This window comes from Acomys minous (assembly GCF_964271855.1).
Source record: "Acomys minous genome assembly, chromosome: 15".
NCBI classification, from domain to species: Eukaryota; Metazoa; Chordata; class Mammalia; order Rodentia; family Muridae; genus Acomys; species Acomys minous.
The window spans coordinates 76,179,301-76,198,482 of NC_140497.1; positions in this window are offsets into that span (position 1 = coordinate 76,179,301).

A 19,182-nucleotide genomic window follows, 5' to 3' on the forward strand; every position below is an offset into this window, starting at 1 on the left:
GAGAGAGAGAGAGAGAGAGAGAGAGAGAATGTGTGACACAAACACTCACACACTGGAATATTATTCAGCTATTAAGGAAAATGAAATCATGTTGTTTTCAAGAAAATAGATAGAGCCGTAAAACTGAAGACCACAATTCTAAGTGAAATACGCCAGAATCAGGACTACAAGTTGTATGGTTTTGGATATGTATCATTAAAGAAGAAAGGAGAGAGGGAGACATAGAAAGAGACAGTTAGGAGACAGAGGAAGATCAGTAAAGGGACACAGCAAATGTGGTTAGTGGGAAGAGTGTGATCAAACACATATGTTTATGGAAATGCTGTAATGAGACCACTGTCTTGTACTGTTAATATACACAACAAAAAGTGAGATTCAAAAGAAGATAATTATTTTTATTTTATTTTTTTAATTAAATATTTTTTATGTTTTACATTTTATATTATTACACATATATACAATAAACTACTTACAGCAAGAAGAACCATGACACAATCGGGAATTATATAAATGTTACATCCTTAGTGTTTTGGTTATTTGTATTTGGCAAAGATAATTATTTTCTATGACGCCACATATCTAGTAAACAGTAGGCTTAGCATCGTGTCCAGCAGCCTACTGCCCACAAGGGGCCCTGGACTGCCTTATATGTTACCAGCTTAGATGAATTTTAATATTTATCTCGGCAAAAACCAACAACATCAAAAATCCTGCTCACTTTAGGTGTCTTTTAGAGTGGTGCCGGGTGGCGGTTCCAGGCTTTTCGGATGCCTCCTCAATTCTCAGCTCTTTCAGAGAAATCTTCCGAATGTTGGAGTTCACAGTCACTTTTACGTTTTCCCACTTCAAATGTTGAAACTGTTGCGAAACCCTCACAGTGACCACGGCACAAAGCCCCCCCTGAAACCTTTTCTTGGGTGAAACAAACATTCTAGCCATGGGAGGGTGTGAAGCAGAGAGCGAGAGACAGAGGAGCTCCACGCTGGCTGGCTGTGTGAAAGACCGTTTGAGGGACTCCTATGCTGCCAGCACAGTCACTTGTCAAAGACAATGGCTGTTGGCGCAGTCCTGGCGTGTGAGGGTTGGGAGGGCCGCCAGCGGGGAGAGCAATCCTTTTTGTAATGCTCGCAGCAGCGCTGTGCTAGGTCGTTCCCTGCGCTGACCCTCTGAAAGGGGCCTTTCACCACCAACACACCCACACACGGACAGCTCAGCAAACTGGAGGATGAAGTTCTAGGGAGAAGGCAAGGTGGTGTAATGGAGAAGGAATTGAAATAGGGGCAAGCCAGCCCTAATTTTAATTCCAACGCTCCATTAACTTCCATTCCCCTTGTTCACTTACTGGTCCTGGCACGCAGCCACCCAGCCCACAAGTTGGTGTTGAGAGCCATCTTGGTACTCAAGGCACTGGACCAGACGGTGCGGGAACTCCACGATTCCCACTTATGCGTATTAGGGATGATAATAGCCCCATATACCTCAATGTGATGGAATGCGGATAATGAGAACGAACCCAGCTTGTACTCAGAAGAAATGGAAATACAAATTTTCTTGTTTATTTCATGAACATATCGTGAGAATCATACAAGATAAACACACACACACACACACACACACACACACACACACATATATATATATATATATATATATATATATATTCTGACCAAATAGAAGAAGCGTACCATTGTTGAATATTTCTTAGAGAATGTGGGGGGGCGTGTGTGTGTGTGTGTGTGTGTGTGTGTGTGTGTGTGTGTAGGGGAAAGACAGACAGACAGAATCTAGGAACTAAGGAAATCTTGGGTCCTTCTCACCCGCCCCGCCACCCACCCTTTGTCTGTTTTAGCAAAAAATCAAGTGTCCCACGCCTAAAAATAGAAGATTAAATAAACATCTTTGGAGTTGTTGAGAGAACTGAAAGATAACAACCGAGCCTGTTGCTTCAAGCTAAACCCCTGGTTTCCGGTCGCCTTAGGTGTTTGGACTCTGAAATCCCTCACACTTCCGGGAGTTGGGAAGGGTGAGACTGAGTTACGCTGCACCTTCAGAGAAAACGTAAACTCCAAGCCTATGGAGTTAGAAGCAAGAAGTTTGTGCTTGGGATTTGTTTGTTTTCTCGTACAGAAAGAGCCTGGAGAGAGAGAATCCAACAGGAGCCACTCCTGGCATGGCCTCTGGGGCCATTATCTCACACCTTGACTCTGTGCCCAGCTGAAAACTGGAGTTTCGTTAGAGATGGGGAGGAAAATGGATGTGAAGGCCGTTAGGCGTCCCTTCCATCCAAAACATTCAGGAAAAAAAAAAGAAATAATTTAATGGGCAGAATGTTCTCAGTGGAAAAAAAATATTTTATTTTTCTTTTGACAATTTTAGCTGTTCCTTTAATTCGTAAGAATTGTGTGAAGCCAGGTGTGGTGGTGCATGCATTAATCCCAGCATTTAGAAGACAGAAGCAGGAGGGTCTCTGTGAGCTCTAGGTGGGTCTGGTCTACCTAGCAATTTCTAGAGCTACATAAAGAGACTCTGTCTTAATAAAAATTAAAAAAAAAAAACTAAAAAAGAAACTTGTGGGCTAGAGTTACCTCTTTGTAAAATGTTTAAAGAGAAAAAAAACCATATCTGTTCTTACCAGTTTAATATCTGATATGTTCTCTATCCAAGGATAATATACTTTTTTTAAAAAATTTAAATAAGAGGTGAAATAGGAGCTTGCTCTGTCTAGTCCATGAGCTGACCTGGTATTTTAGCACCTCCAGGAACAAGGCACCCTCCTTCAGAGGGAATGTGCACTAAGCAAACAGACTCTTGTAGGCTAGGGCGTGGCTCAGTAATAGGGTATTTGTAAGTGTGTGCTAAGCCCAGGGCTCAATTCCAAGCACTGAACAAAAACAAAAATATTATAATAATATCTGATTTAATAAAAAGCTATATGCAGGGTGAGTTTTTGTTTAATGTTTTATTCTACAAAATATAACATGATGCACAGTATAACGGAACAGTGTATATCTGAACCTCATAGTTTAACAGATTTTTAGATATATCTGAACCTACTTAGTTGAATTCAAATCAAATTATAGTCATCTAGACATCTTGGTTTTCCACGGGACTAAGCTGACCTGACAGCTTCTCAGCCTTCAAGATCTTGTTTCAGAAGGCATTTTGACATGAACAATAGTGTAAAACTATTAAGACATTTCTGGATTTCCTTCAGAACTAAGAATGTTCTTCCTCCATGGCCGCACTGTGTGCATTACGGTTTGTCCCTTTCATGGCGATGCGGACTGAGTGAACTCTCCTGGGTGCTTTAATAGATCTTTTCCATGGATTCTTGTTGGCCTTTCTATGCATCTGGAATTCTGTATCTTCAGGTCCTAAGTCACTCTGAGCAGCTGTTCCTAAGGGAGAGGCCTGAGCAGTGAGGTAACAAAAGAGCTGAGGAGCATCCAAATGGGCCCAGGATGTTTGAGGTCCATCCTCTGCATCCCTCAGCCCTAAAGTGGCAGTCAAATAAGAAAAAATAATCTCTGATGTTTTAACTCTATCTACACAAAAATCCAAAAACGACATCAGGATGCAAGGCTAGCTCAGTGGCAGAGCACTTGGTGTGACCTCCAGACTAAATGCGAAACAAAACAAAACAAAACTACCTCTAAGTGACACAATTCAAAATGAACCCTCCCAGATAACAGTATAATTCTTGGGTAAAGTAAGATTTCGAGAACTTTGAAATATGTAATGTAACCTTTTGTGCTGGGTCAGTTTTGTTTTGTTTGGTTTTGCTTTTTGTTCAGCTAGCCACAGAGTCATCTGGAAGGAGGGAGCCTCAAGTGAGAAAATGCCTGCATGAGATTCACCTCTGGGGCCTTTTCTAAATGCATGATTGACGTGTGATGACGCAGGACGCTGTGGGCGGTGCCACCGCTGGGCAGGTGGTCCTGAGTTGTTTATGAAAGCAAGCTGAGGAGGCGCACAGAGCAAGCCAGCCAGCAGACCGTGTTCCTCCATGGTCTCCGTTTCGATCCGTGCCTCCAGGTCCCTACCTTGACGTCTCTCAATGACGGACTGTGATGCGCAAGAGGAAGCCGAATCAACTCTCTTCTTAGATAGTTATCACAGTGATAGAAAGTTATCACGTGACGACATCAAGGTGCTAGTTAATAACAGCAGTAGCAACGGCACTGACTATTGATAAGGTAGTGTGTCCCCCCCCCCCCCCCCCCCGCCGAAGTTTGGTATATTCTTACTGCTTACTGGTCACCCCTCATCTGGTCTACGGGTTTCCTTGTTGACTTTCTGAGATGTTTAGTTAAAGCTGCTCCTTTGCGGGTCCTCTGTTACTTCTCTGCGCTGACCCACTCCACTCAAAGCTCTTCCATTTCAGGCTCTATTAGCCTGCATGGCCTTCCAGGCTCTTGGGTTGCTCTCTAGTTGTCTCTCCCTGCAGAGGCTGATGGGAGATGGGGTGGGGGCGGCTGCGGTAAGTGGAGCAGACATAAAGGGAAATGAGCTGGGAGTTTGCTCGGGAGAATGCCATACATCCTTCTCACAGCTCTCTGGGGCTTCTTAGGCAAGGTGAAGGGGTGGGCTTAGAGCGTGGGTTCTGGAGGAAGCCTGCTAAGATTCACTTCCTCTTGGCCCTTTAACCCTGGGATTCAATAATATTTTCCACAAAGTACTAGGAACAAATACACGCAAACTTACCTATACCTGTTCCCACCAGCACAGGTATCTGCGACGGTATTCTCTCACATTTGAACGGCTGCTCTTTAAAGTGATGTTTGAACCCAAGTCAAATACGATAACCTATTCCTGGAATGGTTGCAATCGGACTAAGCCTCCTTGTGGTCCACTTCAAAAGATTTAAAAAAAAAAAATGGACACTTGGCTGCCCACTAGACCATGTATGTGTATGTGGTCCTTGCTGGTTCTGAGCCCCTCAATGCTCTCACTTTGTCCTCGCCAACAGTCTCAGCGGCCCCGTGGCTTTGAAGCTTTGCTCTTCCTGGTTTGCAGTTCGCTGTGATCAGCAGTCCTGTTTCCTGTTTTGTCACTGCCCAGCTGCTTGTCTGGCACCTCTAACTCCTTCCTCTTCCTCTCCAGAGGATGTCGACATTTCCAGTACGGACAGGCAATGCCACCAGCTCCTCTGGCTGCAGCTTTTCCTTTTTTTTTAACCTCCTTTGAAGTTTCTTGAGTTTCCGGTAATGACTGTGTCTCCGTTTTGGCTATTTTAGTATTTATGTGGCTTTTGATTTTGAGCTGGATTCAGATCTTCTAGCCAAAAGCCATCTCCAACAAGTAGTTTGGTTTTGGGTTTTTTGTTTTTTTGTTTTTTTTTTCTGGAAGGTAATTTGAATTTGTTTACAAGATCACCAACTCCCAATTTAGATGTCCTAAGAGTTCTGGAGGGGAGTGGCCTTCCCAGAGTGCCTTGCTCTTATTATCACTAAGCTGTGTTGTTAAGCAGGGATGGGCTGTTTTGTTTGTGAGCTAATCCTGCTCCTTATAATTCTAGGTACTTAGTGCTGAATCAGGAGAAGTGGGAAAGTCACTTCAGCAGAGCTGAAAAACTCAAGCCAACCTCAAATGCACACAGAGCTGCAGGACAGGATAGAGCTCTGTCATTCAGAACAGTCACACCCACGGGCATGGACACGCACGACACCACAGAGAGCACAGGACTATTTCATCATAGTCATCTGACTTCTGCAGGAAGTCACAAATACAAAATAGATATGAACAAAAATAACTCAGTAGTCATAACAGGTGAGGGATGATCTCCATCCCCTGTCCCCTCCTCTCCCTCCCCCCCTCCTCTCCCTCCTCCCCATCCTCCTCTTCCTACTTCTCTGACTCTGTTGTGTTGTTGTTGTTGTTGGTGGTGGTGGTTTTGTTTTGCTTTTTCGAGACAAGGTTTCTCTGTGTAGCCTTGGCTGTCCTGGAACTCACTTTGTAGACCAGGCTGGCCTCGAACTCACAGTGATCTTAGAACTGCCTCCCAAGTGCTGGGATTAAAGGCATGCGCCACCACGCCCAGCCACTTCTCTGACTCTGTCTCTTCCCTTCTTGTCCTTCTTTTCTGCTACCACTATTCATATGAATAGTAGGAAAAAAAAACCCTCCCAGTTGTTTCTCTGGCTGCTCTCAATGACTGGGTCCTGCAACGTCTGCTCGTCCAATCTTCCCTGAGCAACTTTTGTCCTTCAGGCATTCCCAAAAGAGGGACGATAGGTCCCTGCCACCCAGCACCTCCTATTTGAGGGTGATCATCTTTCACCATTGGCTGCTGGAGATTTTCTTTATAGACCAGCGTGTTTCCAGATCCTGAGAAGAGAACGTGAGGTAGGGAGAAGACCGATCGTATCCTGTGCCTCAACTCGAGATTTCCTAAGAAGCCAGATGCGGTACTGAGCCCTTCCTTCCTGTTCCTGTTGTTGCTTGGAACCTACAGCCAAACCCTGGGACCTGTAAATCGGCCGTCTTCCCACCATGCGGATACTTTCACTTTGATGCTTTTTTTCACCAAATGAGAAGGTTCCTTTTATCTAACAGTGTTTCTGCCTGGCACCCTGTCAGCTACGAGCCTTCCTCCACCTCTCCCCTTGGGTTGGTTTGCTCCTCAGAAAGACTTTTATCGGCTCTGCCGGCGTCACTCCTTAGACTGCATGTGATGTTTACCGGAGACCCTCCATTTAAAAGCCACCCTTATAGGTCTGGAAACATGGCTGTCGGTGGAGTACATCCATGCAAGTGGGAAGACTAAGTCGGGATTCCCAGCACACATGTGAAAACCCGAGGCGCAGCAACATGTGCCTGTAATCCCCCAGGGCTGGGGAGACTCAGACAGAAAGATGCTAGCGCCTCCCTAGGCAGCCAGTGTTGCTGAATAGGTGAGTTTCAGGTTTAAAAAATAAGGTGACAAGTAATTAGTGATTGAGAACGATACTTAGTACCAAACTCTGTACTCCACACATGCAAACACATGCCTACACATGTACCTGAACACACACATACACACGTGTGCGCGCACACACACATGTGCACACACACACACACTCCCCACACTCATGCACACAGCTCATAATTGAACGTACACTGTAGTCTTTTCTGTCCTTTCACTTACATAGATATGTATTGAAGCTTTTTTTTTTTAAGCCCTATTTCTGTGGCTCTTGGATTTTCCTAAGATGACTTCACCTAAAAGTAGCTGAGACCAAGCAGAACCCTTCTTGCAAACAAGCGACAGGAGCCGTGCCATACATCCCTTAATGAGCTCGATCCGGGCTGTTTCTGGCATTTTGGGGTGGATAAAATAATCAAAAGCTAATCTGAGCACAAAGGAAAGGAAGGCAGCTTCTTGCCACGGGAAAGAACTCAGAGAAGATGAGGGTCGTGCAGAGTCCTTCTGTGCAGCTGGGCTCTCGCTTTTGCCAGGCTGCACTTGCCCATATGCACCCGCTTTCTATCTGTGTGGAGTTAGGAGGGACTGTGGAACAGCAGCAAGGACTGCTCCCTGGGTTCTAGTCCTGCCTGTATCACTTATTTGGTGCATGCTGTTTGCATGACCACAGGAGCTGAACCGTAGCATTTGCCTCCTAGAGTTGTCTTGGGGCTTAGGGTCCCCACCAAGCACACTGTTGGGCGGCTGGCAGTGAGGACTGTGGAATACTGTGGATATGAGGGTGACTCTGGGTCTCCCGGCAACAGCCAGGCTGAGTGTATGAAGTGATTGATTCTGTAGGTAGGTAGGTGGGAGTCTGAAGTCAGAAATACCAAGGTTTAGAAGGTCGTTAAGAAGTGACTGGGCAGAAACCCTGTCTGGAAAAACCAAAAACCAAAAACCAAAAACCAAAACCAAAACCAAAACAAACAGGTCAGGCTGCAGGGACTGCTAATGAGAAAACACTGCAGCTGCTAGAAAGGCGGCTCGGTTAGTAAAAGGCTTGCTGCATGGCATGGGAACCTGAGTTCTAATCCCCAGAACCTACCTTAAAAAGCCAGGATGGAAGTGGGCCTGTGTCCCTAGTGCGGGGGACCCGGAGACAAGGGCAAACTGTCAATGAGTGGCCCTGTCTGAATAAAAAGAGAGGAAAGTAACTGAGGAAGACACAAAATGTCCATTGTGCCCCCCTACAGGTGTACACACACACACACACACACACACACACACACACACACACACACGTATATAAGACAGTGTGAGATCGGCAGGAGCAATGCCCACTTTTTCTTGTTGCAGCAAATAGGGCACCCCTTGATTTGGATCCAGGTAGACAAGAGTCTGGACCTCAGGAAGGTAAGGGGTGAACCTAACCACCGTGCTTAAGGCGAGCGGCACACTCTCCTTGGCTTGTCGGGCGTTCTCTTGTGGTATATAAGACTTGTGTATACAGCAAGAGGAAATAGCCCTCTTACAGTCCTCTACAGAGCCGAGCACACGTATGCTTAAATACAGAGACAGGTGAAGGGCGGCAGGAAAAATAAATTTCATTCCAACAAAGCGCAGAGGCAGTAGGTTCCCTCTAAAGACGCTAAGCAAGCTGAAGAATATGCACGGCTGTGGGATCATCTACCTGAAAACAGTTGCCCATCATGTTGTGTTACCAAGAATCAAGAACTCCTCCTTAGATCCGCTTATACAAGGCCTGTTATGCAGTTGGGAAGAACAATGCTCATCTGTTGCTTTCTGCACAGCCTTGTGCCACCCAGTCAATGCAAACTGACTTCTCTGAGCGCCATGATGCACAACCCACCGGAATCTGTCATAGCTTCCAAGAGCTAGAAAGACTCACAGAAGGTGATGAAAGTCGGTACCCCAGGCTTCCCTTATAATGCTGGCTAATGTCTTACGGAGACTTTGACATTTTTCATTATTCTTAAATCTTTGTATTAAAGAGAGCATTTAGTCACATATACCTTTGCTTACCAAATCCCCATCCACTCTAAAAATGTACTCACAACCAACCTGTTTCCGATCGGATCTACCACCCCCTCTATGAGATGGAAGCCGTTGCTGGCACTATTAACAGGGCCAAGCAGCTGTGCTTAGGGAGATCATGGGCCCTAGGAGAGACACTAATACTATCATTCTGTTAAATGGTCTGAGTATTAAAATGACCCCTCACGACTCACTGCTGTGCCCACAGACCAGTGCATCCTTCACCTCTCATCGGAGACGCTTCTTCAGATGATGATGGTAATTTACAGAGACCCACAGGAGGCCAATGGGAAAAGAGGGAGAGACTGAGGAGCATGCTCAGCCCTAAATGGGAGGCCTACACCATGGCCCTCCTGCACGGTTCAGGGATGGACACTAATAATGGGGTGGAAGGATTGTGAGAGCCAGAGGCAGAGGGCAACTTCAGGAAACAGTATTCTCCAGCCATGACATGAACTCACAGGGGCCCGTGACAGCCTGCACAAGACTCAGCATGCTCTAGTCAAGCACAGTCCAAGCATGGAGGTGAGTAGGTAGCCAGGGAGGCAGGAAATGTAGCTGAAGAGCTATTAGCTCCTGGGAGAGGGAAAGTGAACTCTCCTTAATAATATGACTCTAGGTGGACCACACTGCAGGCCAGGCCTCTCTCTCGAGGGTAGTTGAACAACACAATCAGGACTCAATGTGGTCGGGGATGGTTAGGAAACTGAAAAGATGATGGGGTAGAGAGATTAGAAAGTGTGGAGATGGAAGAAGTTGGGGAGGGAGAAATCAATATAACAAAAATACATGCTATAAAATTCTCAAAGATTTAAAAAAATAATAATTTTTAAAAGGAACATACTCATCCTCGCGGCGTCAATTTTAGGAAGTATAAAATAGAGGCTGAGAGAACACAGTGATTTATTTGAGGTGAATGACAAGAATCAGTCTTCAAAGTGAGATGACGTCAGTAGAGCATCTAAGGAAACAGACCTAGCCTTGGCCTGGTTGATCAGTTGTGTTTCAAGGTGGAAAAAAAAATTTTTTTTTTATATCCTATCCAAATCCTCTTGGGGTAGACAAATGCTAAAAATGAAAGAAATGACAATGTGCTTTTGCTCATCGTGGGCTCATGGGGAAAGTCCTATAATATCCTCAGTTGGTTGCCATGGAGGCAGCCAGAGATGAGCTCAGCTAATGAATTTGGGCTGACATTGTTGTGGGATGGTAGGACAGTGGTGATTAGTAGACAATTGGGTGCTGGGATTATGTCCCAAATAAAAGTAGAAGGACCACAACACAATTTGCCAATTTAAAGCCGCAAGGACCCATAGGAAAAGTATTATTTTTCAACCCCAGAAAGTATTTTCCAAACACCAGCTGAAGGAGCTAGGCACACTGTTTTCCCCACGTATCTTATCATCTGAAAAGATCCCAGGGAGAGCAATTTACCTGAGCACTGTAGCCAGGGCACAAGAGGAGGTAACTATTTTTGGAAGTAGCTGAGTTTTGGAATACCTTTGAAAATTTGTGTTCCGTCCTTGTGGGGTTTTTTTAGAGTTTTGTGGTCATCATTGTATGACTTCTACCAATTATCAGACCAAGTGGACAGGGTTAAAGAACCAGCCACTGTGGCTTTGTTTAAAGGGACAATGGTTGTATCATGGTCTATTCTCTTCTGTACTGTGGAAAGGACTTTTTTTTTTTTTCCTGTTCAGAGCTTCCTGCTTAGTTTTGGTCTGAGCACGGAGGAAAGCCATCACTCAAACTCTGTAACAACAAACTGCAAGCTAAAGCTTTTCTATGCTTTGTTTAATTTTCCTGAAATGCCCCTTTTTTTCCAGAAATGACTTATTGGTGACCAGGCATGTTTTTCATCTTACTCAACCCCCTGGGGACATAGTTAAAAACGCAACTTAACTATAATTCTCCTGAGTAGGGAAGCGGTGGGTCCTGGCAATGAAACCAAAGCAGAGATTTGAGCAACTGCGGGCTGTTGACTTTATGCTAGTTTTTTCATAAAGGGAACTTTCAAAACAGCACAGCCATGCCGCAAACAGTGTGCACTTCGCGGAAGCCTGGCTGGCTTCATGCTTGCCTTTCTTCAGGCCACAGCGATCCTAACCAGCAATGTCTTTGTGTCATGATGCAGAAAGTTGGCAAGTACACGTGGCCATAATGCTGAAAGGCAGCTTCTCTGTGGGGGAAGGGACTAGAGAGAGCATCAAAGCCCTGCATGATGATGACAGCTCCTCTCTGACCGGTTTGTCGCAACAGTGCACTCATTGCTGCTTCTCTCCAGAAGTGAATACAGCATATCATTTTCAAGGGGAAAAAAATGAAATTTCTTTTGGTGCTAAAGTATATATAAAATAGAAGCCAGTACATTTGACTTCTTTTCTGTGTTTTAAATACTTCCAGAGGCATTCTCCTATAATTAGAAAAGTGACCAAAGTCTCTATAAATGGAACCCTGGTCATGATGAAAAGGTTCCATGTAAAATTCACTATTAGGATATGGTACTAAAGTGTTTACAAGCTTTAAATACAGAGAATGTTGTCGACTGTTTATTGCACAAAGTATATTCCTTGTTTCTTTTCTCCTTTCCTCCCACCTAGTCATGAGCCTGAGAAAGGAGTAGCCTAATTGGTCTATGTAATGTCATCTCCCTGTGAGTAATAAACTCAAGAGTGGCCATGTGCTTCAATTATGGCCAATAAGGGGCATGAATATATGAATGCTGAATATATGACCACCTGAAATGGTCATAGTGATTTTAAAAGATGTGTGTGTGTGTGTGTGTACACATGCATGTGTGTGTGCATGTACATGCATATGAATGCACATGTGTGTGTGTGCACATGCATGTATGTGCATGCGGGTATGTGAGTGTGTGTGTGTGTGAGAGAGAGACAGAGACAGACAGAGACAGAGAGAGAGAGAGAGAGAGAGAGAGAGAGAGAGAGAGAGACTAGAATCTGAACTCAGGTCTTCATGATTGAGGCACGAGCAGTCTTAACTACTAAGCCACCCCTCCAAGGCCACAGTAACTTTTTAAAGGAGTAAAGACTTTAATTTTAGACACCGGAGGCTCACACTCAGTCGTGAGAAGCACCATGGCCATTTTAGCGCTCCGTGGAGTGAGGAACGAGTCTGAGGAACACTGACACAACTTTTGAACAGTACAGATGTTTTAGGGTTCCTCTTCTGACTGCACTTTTGTGTTTAACTTTTGAGGCCACTAAATACCTGAAGTGTAACCAGCTAGTAATGACATTGCTTCCTTAAGAGCCAGAAATAGGTTATCTGGGAGCACCACTGTCATACTCTTGGACGGTGGTCAAATGTGCTGGCTGGCCTGCTGATAAGCAGTTGTTATCAGCTGTTAGCACGCTTACCGCCTGCAATGCACAAAGTCCACACGTAAATTCTGTAGACTGCTAAAAGATCATATGACATATGGAATCGTTCCCATATAAACTGTCAGGTATGTTACAACATTGGATTTTTAGGACATGGAACTCTCTATTGTCTAAGAAGTCACTTGCAACTTTTAAGCCTAAGATGCATGTTTAAATTTTCATGAATGGAAACAAGACTAAGAGTTTCCTTTCTACAAGTCTTGTGCACACGTGTGCATACAAACACATACACACATACGGGAGGTTTTCATAGTACTTCACAGTTTGAGGAAGATTTTTCTAGATGTCCTTATATAGTCTAAACTGCCAATGTAAATTACAGGCTTTGTAAATGCAGGCTTTGTATGATACAGACTGACATTCAACCTAATTTCAATACAATGCTGGCTAATGATTATTCACAAATCCTGTTTTTCCTTGCAGGATATACATATTAGAGAATAGATTTTCTTTTCTTTCTGTCTGTCTATTGTTATTTCTTGAAATAGGGTCTCACTGTGTAGACCTGGCTGGCCTGGAACTCGTAGAGATCTGCCTGCCCCTCCTTCCTGCTTCCTGGGACTAGAGGTGTGTACTACTATGGCCCACTAAGGTTTTTATATGCATATAGTTATATATGTAATATGATATTCCTGAATCATCAGCAGCTATGCTTAGTGATGGACTATAACCTTCTATTAAGGTTTTTAAGACCAAGAGATTACAAATGCAATTTTACATTTATTAGAACTGTGAATTCAGGCCAGCTACTTAGCATCCTAAGACCTAACATTTCTCTTCTATAAAATGGGATTAATGTTCACCTGACCAGAATACTATAGCATTGAGTTTATTTCTTCTCATTAAACTTAATTTCATGATTCACTAAATGAACTGTGACCACTGAAAACATATCTCTAACCAACAACAGCATTCTGGTTTTGAGAATCCTGGGCCAGACATAGTGCCTCACACCTATAACTTCAACATTTGTGAGAGCAGAAGGGTCTGGAGTTTGAAGCCAGCCTGGCCTCATAGCATAGCCTGCTTAGGCTCTACAGTAAGACTGTGTCTTTATATATATATATATATATATATATATATATATATATATATGTGTGTGTGTGTGTGTGTGTGTGTGTGTGTGTGTGTGTGTGTATGTATATATACGTATATATATATATGTATATATAATATATATTTAAATATGACTCATGGGTAGGCTGAGGATGTTGCTCAGGTGATAAAGCACTTGACACAAGTGGGAGGACTGGGTTTTGCACACTCAGCACATAGAATCCATGCAGGGGCCTCAGGGCAGGCTGGTTGGTTGAACTTGCTGGAACTGGCAAGCTCTGAGTTCAGTGGGAGATCTTGCCTCAGTGTAATAAAGTCAAGAGCAACCAAAGAAGATTCCCACCATCCATATCAGGCATGCATATATGCACACACACACACACACTCACATACACACTCACACACTGTACCCATATATGTATAAGTACATATACACATATGTACACACCACATACACACATATACATGCAAACAAAATTACAAGAGGAATCATAGGCATGTGAGCACTCTCTGATGGGCATGCGCTTGTCGAGCGTTAGGTACAGGGGTTGTACCTCACAACAGCCCGGTCAGTGCTCACTGATAATGATAGTCACTATCTGCTTGTTACAGCTTCCTTGCTATGGGCAATGCTTTCTCTTTTTGTGCCTTCTTGACACTGCTTCCAGAACTCGCATGCCCACCCAGAGACATAGATCATAGGCCATGGACATAAGACATGCAATGATACTGTGAAAGAAACACATTTTTAATTCAGTGTGAGCGTGTGTGTATGCATGCATGCGTGTGTAGGTGTGTGAGTAATCTTTCTTTCTCTTATAAAGAAACTTCCTTTAAAATAAACACATTGAAAAAATGAGAGGAAACTTGGCAGAAATCAGAAGAGGATGTCATGACACATAGACGTGAGGTTTTCATTTTCTGAAGTCCTTTCCTAATGAATCGTGTGTATTTATAACTTCTGTGACTTCTGATTCACCACGTGTATTGATAACACACTGTAAGGGACAGATAATTTCACTATTCTTTTTCCTTAAGATCCAGTTTGTGAAGTGACAAAACCGTCGTCAAGAAAGGGAACCAACTGAACGCTGCTTTCCGGTTTGTTTCCCAGCAGTGTTGGAGTCTTGGATGCCATGTTTCTGCGATCTGAAAAGGGCACTTGACCCTAACCCTTCCTTCCTCCACAGAACCTGTGACACTCTCAGCCGCTCGCTCCTTAGAAGGCGTATAAAACTAACCTTATGGAGTTGCACCTTATGGAAGCAATGGGGACAATTTTTCCCCCTCCTTAAATTCTGATTCTTGCTTCTTTCAAAGAAGGATGTGAAGCACTCAAACAAATCAATAATGCTCCAAAGTCCCTCATTGCGCATGGATGCATTAAGGCATTGGACCTCCCTCCACGCACACGAATGTACTGCCTACAGCTTTTCCTGCCCCCATGAGATGGGATCTGTAGCCCCTGGTATTGCTGGACAACACACTTCCTCTTTCAAGTTGAAGCAGTTTCTCAGCAAACAAAGTCCCAGAGTTACCACCTGGCAAGAAGCCAGGATAAACATGAGCACTGTTCTGCCTTCTTCTGCTTTGTTGACTGGACAGATGTTGTCAGGTTGGGGGGTGGGTTTCTTTGTTACTGCCTTTGACTTAACTCATACCTTTGCCTCACAAGAGTAAAGTGGAATCCATCTCTCACAGGCTCATGATCTGAATCAAACAGCTTAAAGACCACCGTTTAGCTCTATCTGAGCAGCTTCCACTCAAGGGGCAGGAAGTGGCTTCCTATTAAAAGCAGCCTCCCTTTACTCCTTAGTAAAAGCTCTAAGAAAATATTTATGGCAGACATGTGTTGTTTTCATCTGCCTAGCATCCGTCCCTTTGGAAAAAAAAAACCACAACTTCCCTTTCTGCCAATCACCATGTCCCACCTCTACGCCCAGCCACACTGCTAGCAAGCACATGAGTCTGATCTAGTCTAAAATTCTTCTTTACATTAAAAATGCTGGTGTAGGGCTAGATTTTCTTTCTCTGAGGACACTAAGGAAGGACAAATCTCAGAGCAAACAGCTACCATTGTCACAGCTGGAGGACAGACAGGAGTCTCAGCTAGAGGAGAAAGCAAGAGACAGAGGCAGACAGGAGAGGAAGTGGGTGGAGGGGAAGAAAACAAGAAGAATAAGGAGAGGAGGAAGAAGAGAGAGGAAGGGGAGGAAGACAGGAAGGAAGAAGAAGAGGGGAAGGAAGTGGAGTGGATGGATTGCAGGCTAAAGGAGAAAGAGAAGCCAGGCCAGCAATCTCAACCTCAAAGGAGCCATGGCTGCAGGCAGCTGATTTCTGAGCTTCCTAGATGCTTGTGTCAAAGGCCCAAAAGACAACAATTCAGTTTAACAACCTCGGCTGACTCTAGTTTCAATTCTAAAGTTGGGCAACACTTGATTCCATGAAAATAGAGTGAGTGTTCCCAGGGACTGAGCAGAAGAAGTCGGTTTTACAGACAAAGGGAAGCGAAAGAAAGCAGAAACAAAGGAACAGAAAACTAGTCGATATCAGTACTCACAGTGTAAAGCACAGACAGGGAGACAGAACAATAGGGCTACAGCTGTTTGCTTCACATGGTGGCTTCACATGATGGGACTTCAGGGTCCCATCCTTGGTGAGGCCTAAGGCAGAGCGGATTGAAATTGGCCCATGTGGACAACCCGAGTGTGGCAATGCTCCTGTCCTGACGTCTCCGAAGGCCAGCTAGGTAGCTTCGATTCAGCTGGACAGTGAGTGTTTACCGCGAGCAGCTCCATTTTCATCATCCAAGCTCTCTGGAGGAGCTCAGTATGAAACAATAGCCTCTTGTAACTTGTGTAACACTTGAGTCATGCACTTTCTTCCTTTCTGTGACATGAAAGCCGGAGAAGCATAGCAGAAAATGTAGTCGCTCATTCATTTCTTCATTTAACAAAGACTTCCTGCACTCTCTGATGGTTTTGGACAGAAATGCCTCCCCACTCTCCACTCTTGAATGTTTGCTCTCCAGCTAGAAATGCTATTTTGGGAAGTGGTGGAAAATTGAGAAAGCATTGCCCACCTGAAGGAAGAAGGTCACTAGGGGTAAGTCCTCACTGGTGTCTTGTCCCAGGTCCCTCTGTTGTTTCTTTCTGCTTCCTATATGCTGTGAGGTGACAACCTCCGCCATATGCACTTACCACCATGATGGAAGCAGACAGTGGCTCTAAAACCATCAACCAAAACAAGTCTTTTGTCCCTAAAGGTATTTCCTCAGGCCCTTTTTTTTTGGTCACTGCTACAGAAATCTAACTGGAAAAAAAACGGTACCAGAAAAATAGTGTCATTGCTAAGACTACATAACTGCACATTAATTGTTTTAGGCCTTTGGAAGTCATGTGTGGAAGAGACCAGAGAAGTTTAGAAAAATGAGCTAGGAAAAGCCGAAGACATCATAAGTAAAACTTAACAGACAGTGTTAACAAGAGTGTGGAAGACCGGGAAGCTGAGAGAAGTGTGGGCAGTAAAATCTGCACTCAGGAGACTTCATGCTGAAATGGAGACTGTGAGGAACAGATAAGTTGGTCCGTCCTGTTATATCCCGGTCGATAAACTTACCCATAATTTGTCCATGCCCTAAGACTTCGCATGAAGATGAATATGTAATTGACTAGTTAATTCGAATGATTTCAAGATAGAGCATTCTGACTGTATATGAATATAGTTGGCTGCTTTTAGACAGGTTGATGGTGAGAAGTGGAAACAAAAAACAGATCGGAAAGATTAAACAACAACAACAAAACAAACAAACAAACAAACAAAACAAAACAAAACAAAAAACCCAAGCCCTTTGACCAGAAAAGAAATATATTTAAAACTGTGCTCAAAGAGGGTGTGGGTATTAAGGATGTTGACACTATTTTTTTTTTTTAATAGGAAAAGGCTTCAAAGACATCTCAGAAATTAGCTGGACCCACTGCAGCATCAAGGGAATTAAAGTCTTATCTCTAAAAAGCCTTTGCCGGGAGAAGACAGCCCAAGGGCACCCCACACCATCGCTCCACAAGGGAGCTATGGTCCTGGCTAAGGCCACCAGGGCCTGATGGGGCCCAGCTACTGCTCAAGCTGGCAGCAGAGCTTGCCGTTACCTGTGTGCTGTGCGTGCAGGCCTTCAGACTCTGAGAGCTGCAGGGTCACTCAGGTTTCTAACGCTATTTCAAAGGAAAGCCTGGGCAGACCAACCAGTACAGAGTCCCTGCTAGCGGCTCCGGAAATGGCGGTACCTGAAAAGGTGCTGGTGAAGATTGATGGAGATCCCGGGAATGTTGCCTGCCAGCCAAGGGAAAATTGAAGGCCAAAGGCAGAACCGGCACAGGAGAGAGGCCATGCGAGGCTTCCCAATCCCATTTAAGCTCAAAAGAATGACACTATGTGCCACCCAGGGCTAGACCAGGAGCTGTCATGTTTAACGTTTGCCCTGCTGTCTTTCCTTCTTGCTTGTTCTGTGTCTTCATTCCTCCCACTTTGAAATGGGGATGCTTACTCTGTGACATCCTATCTTGGAACGATGTAGCTATTTCAAACATTACAGGGGCTCATAGTAAGAATCTGCTAGTCTTTTGAAGATGTTAGAATTGTCAGGACTTTGGGGATTCTTGGAGATGGATAGACTACTATGTTTGTGTTATGAGATAGCTATGAACCACCCTTGAAAATGAGCAGCAGGCTGGGCATGGTGGCACATGCCTTTAATCCCAGCACTTGGGAGGCAGAGGCAGGCGGATCTCTGTGAGTTCGAGGCCAGCCTGCTCTACAAAGTGAGTCCAGGGCAGTCACGGCTACACAGAGAAACTCTGTCTTGAAAAACTAAAAAGAAAGAAAGTGAGCAGCAGACTGTTGAAGGTGAGACTTGAGTGTCCTCCTACAGTATCATGTACTTGATGCTTGGTCCCCAATCAGTGGTTCAACAGTCCATCCAAGGGTTTTGTTTGGGTTCCTTTTCTCTGTCAGTTAAAGAATTAAAAGGGGGCGGGGGTGCAAAATCCTGAGCTACACAGGAAGCAGCAGAGAGATTGCCAGTCTCACTGGGTAAGAAGAATTAAACCACTACCACAATTCTTGAGCCAAATCAAAGCAAGTTTTATTAAATCCTGGCTAGAACCATGTACACTAGCCAGGTCCATACCCAGAATTCCCAGAGTATGGTGCCGGGTTTCATTAGACAGGGGTTTATAAAGGCAAAACCCACAAGGCTACATGTTTCCTACCTTCATCCAATCAGGGGCACACACACACCCTGACATACTTCCTGCCTCTGTGTGACCAAGCACACATCCAGTGCACTAGGACCAACCAAGCTTGTTTACCTAATCAGAAAGGCAAGGTTTGCTATGCTCCATGACCTGCCCCAAGCATCCCAGGAAGGTATCTGTCCTTGGGCAAGAGGGCTTTACAGCTAAGAGGCATTTTTGTTTTATAGATCTCTTAAGCACAGTGATTTAAATTTAAAACATAACCTTTCATTCACATTCGCCCCCCCCCCCACTTGAGATGTACCCTGAGTCAATTCCTTGACTCTGTGGTAGGTACTGGCTTATACTGCATTCTAATAACCATTGACTTAATGGCATGCAGATGGGAATTTATGTACATAGCTAAGGCATTAATGATGCAAAGGCCAATAGTAGCTAGCAGAAACAGATGTGCTGAAGGCCCTTGATGGCTGACATCAGACTTACTATCCAAAATATGAGAATGGGAGCTGGCCATCTCTTTTAACTC